This window comes from Solanum dulcamara, chromosome 1 (assembly GCF_947179165.1).
Source record: "Solanum dulcamara chromosome 1, daSolDulc1.2, whole genome shotgun sequence".
NCBI lineage: Eukaryota > Viridiplantae > Streptophyta > Magnoliopsida > Solanales > Solanaceae > Solanum > Solanum dulcamara.
Window position 1 is genome coordinate 31,505,366 of NC_077237.1, and position 7,670 is coordinate 31,513,035.

At 39.3% G+C, this 7,670-nt stretch overlaps 1 pseudogene; it reads left to right on the top strand.

Annotated features, from left to right (window-relative positions):
* Window positions 1–1,485: 1,485 nt before the first annotated feature.
* Window positions 1,486–1,605, top strand: LOC129904292 (5S ribosomal RNA; annotated as a pseudogene).
* The last annotated feature ends 6,065 nt before the right edge of the window (window positions 1,606–7,670 follow it).

A 7,670-nucleotide genomic window follows, 5' to 3' on the forward strand; every position in this document is an offset into this window, starting at 1 on the left:
AGTCCATGTAACAATACATTACACCCCTGTAGCAACAACTCACTCAAAACTATCAAAACGTGAATTCTGGACAGCTTACTAATTTATCTTATCGCATCGTTTCGAAGGAGTAATGGAGGGAAACAAGATTTACTTCCTTCATGAAAGCTATAGAAATGTGTCTTAGGGTCGCATACAATTTATAATCACCCCTACATCAATTCCGTACAAAACGATATGCCCAAAACACCAACAGCAGTCCGTGTAAGATTTCCAAAACCAAAATCTAGGCAGTACCTCCTCTACACTTTATCACCCTTTTTCGAGAATCTAAAAGCAAAAATGTATGTTAAAGTCTGAATAAAAGTTATAGAACTATTAAATACCTTTCCAAAACATATTGAATCACCCAAAACTAAGCTATACACAAGAAGTTATACCAATATTACTAAGAACTGTCCCCTCCAAAAACGGGTTTGTTAACTAGTTTTTAACGTTTTCCCTCTTTGTTCTTTCAACTTTCTCTCAAGTTCCAAGCTGAAGAATTAATTTTGTAGACATCGTAAGATACATATATACACCTCCACGTACTTAAGGAACACCGTATATAATTAATTCACGGAGAACAATTTAAGAAATTACCTTTGATCCTTAAAAACCAAGGCTGCCTTGAGCTTTGTTTCTCACGTTGTTCCTCTTCTTTTGGTTGCTGGAGTTTCAGCTCCAAATAGAATGAGAATTACTTAGTAGTCATCCAAATCCACCTATATACTCTTCTTTAAAAGGTGCCATGTGGCAGCCCCTTAGGGGTGACACGTGGCAGCCCCCTAATACGCCACCTGGGTTCATGCAGCCTATCACATGCCACCACGTGGCAGCGGGGGTCCCCCCCAAGCAGGCAGGTGAGTCACCTTCTTGCTTGAGGTGCTTGCTTGTCACATACTTGCTTCACTTTTGTAAGTTCGGAAACTAGTTTTTGCTCCCTCTCGTAGGTTTATAATCTCATATTATTTTAAGAGCCTATGTAATCCGTCCTACGCAAGCTTGGTACGTACTCTAATAGTTTAAGTATGTAAAACTTCCAAATTAGTAGCTTACGTAGGTAAATCAAGTCCTACGACTCATTACTTGGCCTCCAATTCCTTCCGAATTCTTATGACTCTATTTCCAACCTTCTCTACTATGGGGTATCACATTCTCCCTTCCTTAGAGTCGTTTGATAGTGTCGTAGCATATCTGGCTCACATGATAATCTCTAAGGAACTTATGAGACATTCCGAGTTTTAAAAGCTTGGGGTGTAACATTAACACTGCCTTCTGTAAATGACATTAATTGGTACCATATTGAAGAACTGTGGCATTCAAGTGCACCATCAGTTAGTAATTAGCTAATCCTGCTTGTTTTGCTTAAGTCCTTTTTTCTTCAATTCCCTCAATATAACTTATAGTACTTTAAGGTACATGATCTCATGTCGCTTCTCCACCGCTAGTTCAGATTCATCCATCTCGCGCGATCATACTTTTACTAACCCACTAAATTCCATCAGAATTTCGAAGTTAAGTGTGCTTGGGTGAGAGTAATACTAGGATGGGTGACCTCCCTGGGAAGTCTTCATGTCGCGTTTCGTTGTAATCCTTGAAATAATTGGCTGGGCACTAAACTTAGCCCAAGATTTACCTTAGAGTCATCTCACTAGTCTTCATGTTTTGCCTTGCCCTTTCCTTTGTTATCTTGCAACCGGTATAGGGGTAGATCTTTAGTTCCATTATGACCATGTCTTACTTTGCCCGTAATACTAACTCCATCTCGATAGTTTGGCTTAACCTATCTTTGCATCTCTCAGTAGAGTCTCCTAAAATATCATAACCGTATTATCATTATTGATGATTATATGTACATATCCATAGGTTGCACAACCATTCGGATGCAACTTGTAGGAGGTAGATGTAGTCTTTCTGTCTCCTAGTTCATTCTACTGTACACATCTCACTCATGTTGGAACTTGCTTGTGTCCCATCTTACTATACTTCTTTCTTTCCCCTTACTCACTCTTTACCCTTCTCATCTCCTACCATAGGAGGTTTTATATTCCTTTTCCTTGGTTATGCATCTGTCGCAACATCCTTTGCGACCAACTCTATAGCAATTATTTTGGCTTTTGGTCTAGCATGATTTCATTATCCTCCATAGTATCTCTTGAGTTATTCGATATACTTTCATTGCTATGCCCTTTTCTTTTTATACGCACCCATCTTCTAGCGTTATGTCATTCAAGGTCTTGTTAAAAACTTCTTAACACTGTCTTACATAGCATTCTGGCTTCCATCCAATTATTGGTGACTTCCAGACCTTCCTAACTTTGTTCAGCAAGGGATCTTATTGAAATTTAAACATCCATCTTGAATATGTTGCCACATCAATTGCGTCCATCTTACCCTTGCAATTTTTCTCATTCACTTCCCCCTTTTAGAGGGTACTTACACCTTTATATGCTTATACCTTTGTCATGACCCAACCCCATAGGCCGCGACTGGGGTCCGACTTGGACCCCCCGTATACATATCTATCAGCTATGGTCACATCAAATTATAAACATGCAATGCATATACATCAAGTGTAGTAAAATCGGACTACAAATAATATGATACGTACATGAGAACCCCTATGGGTTGATAACATTTCGTATATCTATAGCCTTTTTTATTCGTATCATAAAATGAAAGGGCACGCAAGCCGACAAGGCTACCATAACATAACAACATGTACAATACATCATATAGACCCAACTGAACCAACTGATATATACAACCCACATATACATATCTCCAGACCTCTAAAAATATTAACGACAACATATGGCGGGATAGGGCCCCCGTCGTACCCCTGAATAAACAAAAAAATTTTATACATCGGTGGTTAGTACCAAAAACTAGGCTTTGATACATTGGAGCCTCTTCTAGCTGAGCTGAGCGGAATCCTAAGCTGATGGACTCCCAAAACCTATATTAGTACCTGCGGGCATGAAACGCAGCCCTCTCAAAAAAAGAGGGGTCAGTACGACATATGTACTGAGTATGTAAAACATAACACAATAAGACTAGAGGCATATCTGAAATAGAGAAGCAGGGGATAAAATATCAAATCAGAAACCTATACCTCGGAAAGTAAAATCATGCATGCTCAAATTTTCAATATAGCCGGCCCTATCAAGGATCTGGTGAATCATATTTGTAGAACCATCACCTCTTTATTACAACATATCATCACATATTTATATACGTACCCGACCCTCTAGTGAGGGCGCGATGAACAATGTAGTGGAATTGAGCTTGAATCCGATAACTGGCTCAGGAGTCGGAGAAGAAGTGTTACAGTATACACGAGTAGAGTAGTGAGAAATATGCTTAAATCATTATCTGAGACTCAATGAAGTCATCAAGCGAACCATCACTTGGAGATCAGGGTAGGAAGTATCTGACGTATACCCTCTGAATGTCACTAAGGACTACATAAAAAGGAGTTTTGGAAATCTTAGACATATACCCGTGTGAAATATCTTATAGCAGTCTAAGCATTGGTTATCTCAGAGCCTTTCTCTTTTAAAAGAAGAGTTTTGTCTAATCAATCACTATACAGTCACATAGAAGACTCGAGGAATAGAAGTTTATCTACTTTAAGAGTCTTAATATCCAGAAGTGATCAAGAGTCCTGAAGTCCTATTCAGAACCTAAGAATGAAGTTGCATCAAATCTTACATCATTCATAGTCTACATCTAAGACATGCCAAAAGAAAAAAGAGAGAGTTTCACATACTTATTCCAAAAACATGCAAAGAGAAAGCTTCACATACCTTATATGGGTTACTCTTTGTCACATTCGCCTCGTCGTCCTTTGAACCTATTCAACACGGAAGTAATATGAATATCAACCACTCTTGACTTTCTAGCACCTTAAGGTGCACCTTAGTATTCATGGAACCTATTTCCTTGTTCGTCTCCTCGACTAGTTCTTTAATTAGTTTAAGGCGTTAACAAAAATTGGGCAGCACCTCCCCTATAATATGCCCTATTCGAATTTCCAATTACATCTCTAATCACTATATCCAACCAAAAACAATACCCTGCAGCATATATACACATAAAACATGGCCACATTACACAACACAAGCTCCAAACCACTTGCTGAAAATTACGATACCAAAATAGGGTTTCTAGTCTTTATTTTGCAAAGCCTTTATATATACGAAATGAGGGGTCATGTGGATGAAAAAAGAAGCACCCACACCCATTTTAGAATACATTTAGTCCCTAAAACACACCCCACACACCTGCAACAGCACACCACAAGAACAACACTTTACTTTGAAGACAATTCAACTATAACGACTCTGATTTAGATTGTTTCAAACGTCAATCATTTCTATGAAATTTTCACATTTACAAAAACCTATAGGGCGTGTAACATACTAAATAAAAACACCATAAAGTCCAAATTGAAAGGAGAAACCTTACCTTACCCGAAATTGGCCAAAACTGCCAAAACTGCATCTCGGAAACTTCTTGATGTGCTGAATTGGGGCGGACTATTTGTGTCCTTTTTACGCTTCCCCAAATTGGAATTTTTGGTTATAAAACACCATTATATAACCGTGGGACACCTTAAATAATTAATTCATGGAACGAAACTCAGAGGCTTACCTTGGCAGCCCCAAACCCGTAGCTCTTCTTCTTGCTCTCCAACATTTTTCTCTTCTTCTTTCACACTTCCTCTTGTTTTATCCAAGTGTAAAGCTGAATATATGGTTCCGTAGGAATCATAAAATACATATATACACCTCCACTTACTTGAGGAACACCGTAGATAACTAATTCACGGAGAAAAATCAAGGAACTCACCTTTAATCCTTCAAAATCGTGGCTGCCTTGTTCCTTTTGTTTTTTACGTTTTTTTCCTCTTCCTTGGCTGAAGTTTCAGCTCCAAAATGTGATAATTAATGACTTAAGAGTCATATATATATCTCCTCAAGAGGTGACATGTGTCAGCCCCTAAGGGTGACACGTGTCAAGCCCCTAAGGGTGACACGTGTCAAGCCCCAATTGGGCCAACACATTCATGCAGCCAATCTGTGGCAACCACGTGTCCTTGGTGGGGCCCACCCCCAAGTAGGTGGGTAGCCTACTTGACCCCAAGAAGGTGGGTCACCTGCTGCCTCGTGGTACCTCCTCTTGCTGCCACGTGTCATCTTCTCCTCTTCCCCATGGGTTCGTAATCTCATCTTAATTTACGAACTCGTGTAATCCATGCTATGTAAGCTTGGTATGTACTCAAGTAGCTAAGGTACATAATACTTCCAAGTTAGTAGCTTATGTAGGTAAATCAAGTCCTACGACCCGTTACTTGGCCTCCAACTCCTTCTGACTTCCCATGACCCTAGTTTCAACCTTCGCTATCACAGGGTATCACATTCTTCCTTCCTTAGAGTCGTTTGATAGTGTGGTAGATTATCCGAATCACTAGATAACTTCTAAGAAGCCTAAGAGAGAATTAGCTCAAGAGTGTGGGGTGTAATATCCTTGCTCCATGTCTCTATGTCCAGTCTCAATTTCATCCAATTTCCTTCCTCAATCTACTTGATATTGTATCATGTCTCCATCTCTATACATATTTTATAACCTGACTATCCATGTAAGGAACCTTAGCTAAATCACGAAGCGTCAATTTTATGACCCAACCCCGTAGGCTGCTATTGGGGTCTGACCTGAACCCCCGTATACACGTCTATCAGTTGTGGTCAAGTCGAACTATAAATAGAATCATACTATGCAATAAAACCTTATTAGATGATAACATTTTCATAAACCGATAACCTCTTTCATTTGCATCACATCATGAAAGGGAACGCAAGCCGACAAGGCTTCCATAACATAACAACAGGTATAATATATCATATAGACCCAGCTGAACCAAACTGATATACACAACCCACATATACATGTCTGCATACCTCTAAAAATATTAACGACCACATATGGCGAGATAGGCCCCCAGCATACCCTTGGACATATAAAAAAACAATTATATACATCAGCGGCTAGTGCCAAAAACTAGGCTTCGATACAATGGAGCCTCTTCCAGCTGAGCTGAATGGAATCCTAAGCTGACGGACTCCCAAAACTTATATTTGTACCTGCGGGCATGAAATGCAGCTCCCTCGAAGAAATGGGGTTAGTACGACATATGTACTGAGTATGTAAAACATAACATAATACAACTGGAAGCATATCTGAAATAGAGAAGCATGGGATAAAATATCAAATTAGAAACCTGTACCTGTAGGACAATTATAGGCCCGACGCCATCACCAAATTATTACAACACATCATCATACATATACATACATACCTGGCCCTCTAGTGAGGGACTCGGTGAGTTTTGCAGTCATTGCATTATCATGTCCTTGTATAGTGTACCCGGCCTTTTAGTGAGGGACTTAGTGGATAATGCAGTGAACTACACATGTCTACATACCCCGGCCCGGGACTCGGTGATAGAAATGTTACAGTATACACGAGTAGAGTAGTGAGTAACCATATGCAATTTAAAACATTATATGAGACTCGACCGTATAAGAAAATTAAGCTATTATTTGAGAACCCGAGTAGTAGTGTAGTCACCTTGAGTGTTCTCTAAATGCCATTATGGGCTATGTCAGTTGTAATCTCGGGGACCCTAGACATGTACTAAAGCAAATCCAAATTGCTTATGGAACCAGAAACACTTGTTAACATATAGTCTTTAAGACTTGGAGCCTGTACATTTGTTACCTCTGTAACATATAGAAGTTTCCAGGAAAATAGTTCAACTACTATAGAAGTTCAATATTCAGCAGTAAATAGGAGATGCTTAAGAATGGAATTACCCCGAAGTTTGTATCATATTTAACTTACAACTAAGACATGCCAAAAGAAGAAAGGGAATAATCTCTATATAGTCTGTACTTTTCTTGAGGTGGTCATTATGTACATATTTCATACCCGGACCATCCTGGGGCTCGGTGAACAACCATGGCATCATAACCTCATTTTCATGCCAAGTACATATCAAGATAAAGGAGAGATAGCTTTCCACACACTACTTTTTAACACGTAGAAGCCTTGATAGGCACTACTCAGTTTTTACTGGGGTTCCAATACCAAGCAGTGATAGGGATTATGAGGCATACTTGGAGTTCTGGGAATCGAATTATCCCCATATTTCACATACAATTCACTTACGGCTAAGGCATGTCAAAAGGAAAGAGAGATAGCTTTACATACCTCCTTCGGGTTACTCTTTGTCACGTTTGGCTCGTTGTCCTTTGAACCTATTCAACATGGAAACAATATGGAGATCAAGCATCCTTGAATTTTCAGCATCTTAACTTGCATATGAGTATTCATAGAACTCATTTCCTCGTTCGTCTTCTCGACTAGTTCTTCAGCTAGTTAAGGAGTTAACGAAAATTGGGCAGCACCTCTCCTATAATGTGCCCTATCTGAGTTTCCAATTACATCCCTAATTACTAAAGCCAACCAAAAAAACAACCTTCAGCTCATATACACATAAAACATGGAAACATTACACAACATAAGCTCCAAACAACTTGCATAACATTATGATACCAAAATAGGGTCTTTAATCTTTATTTCTT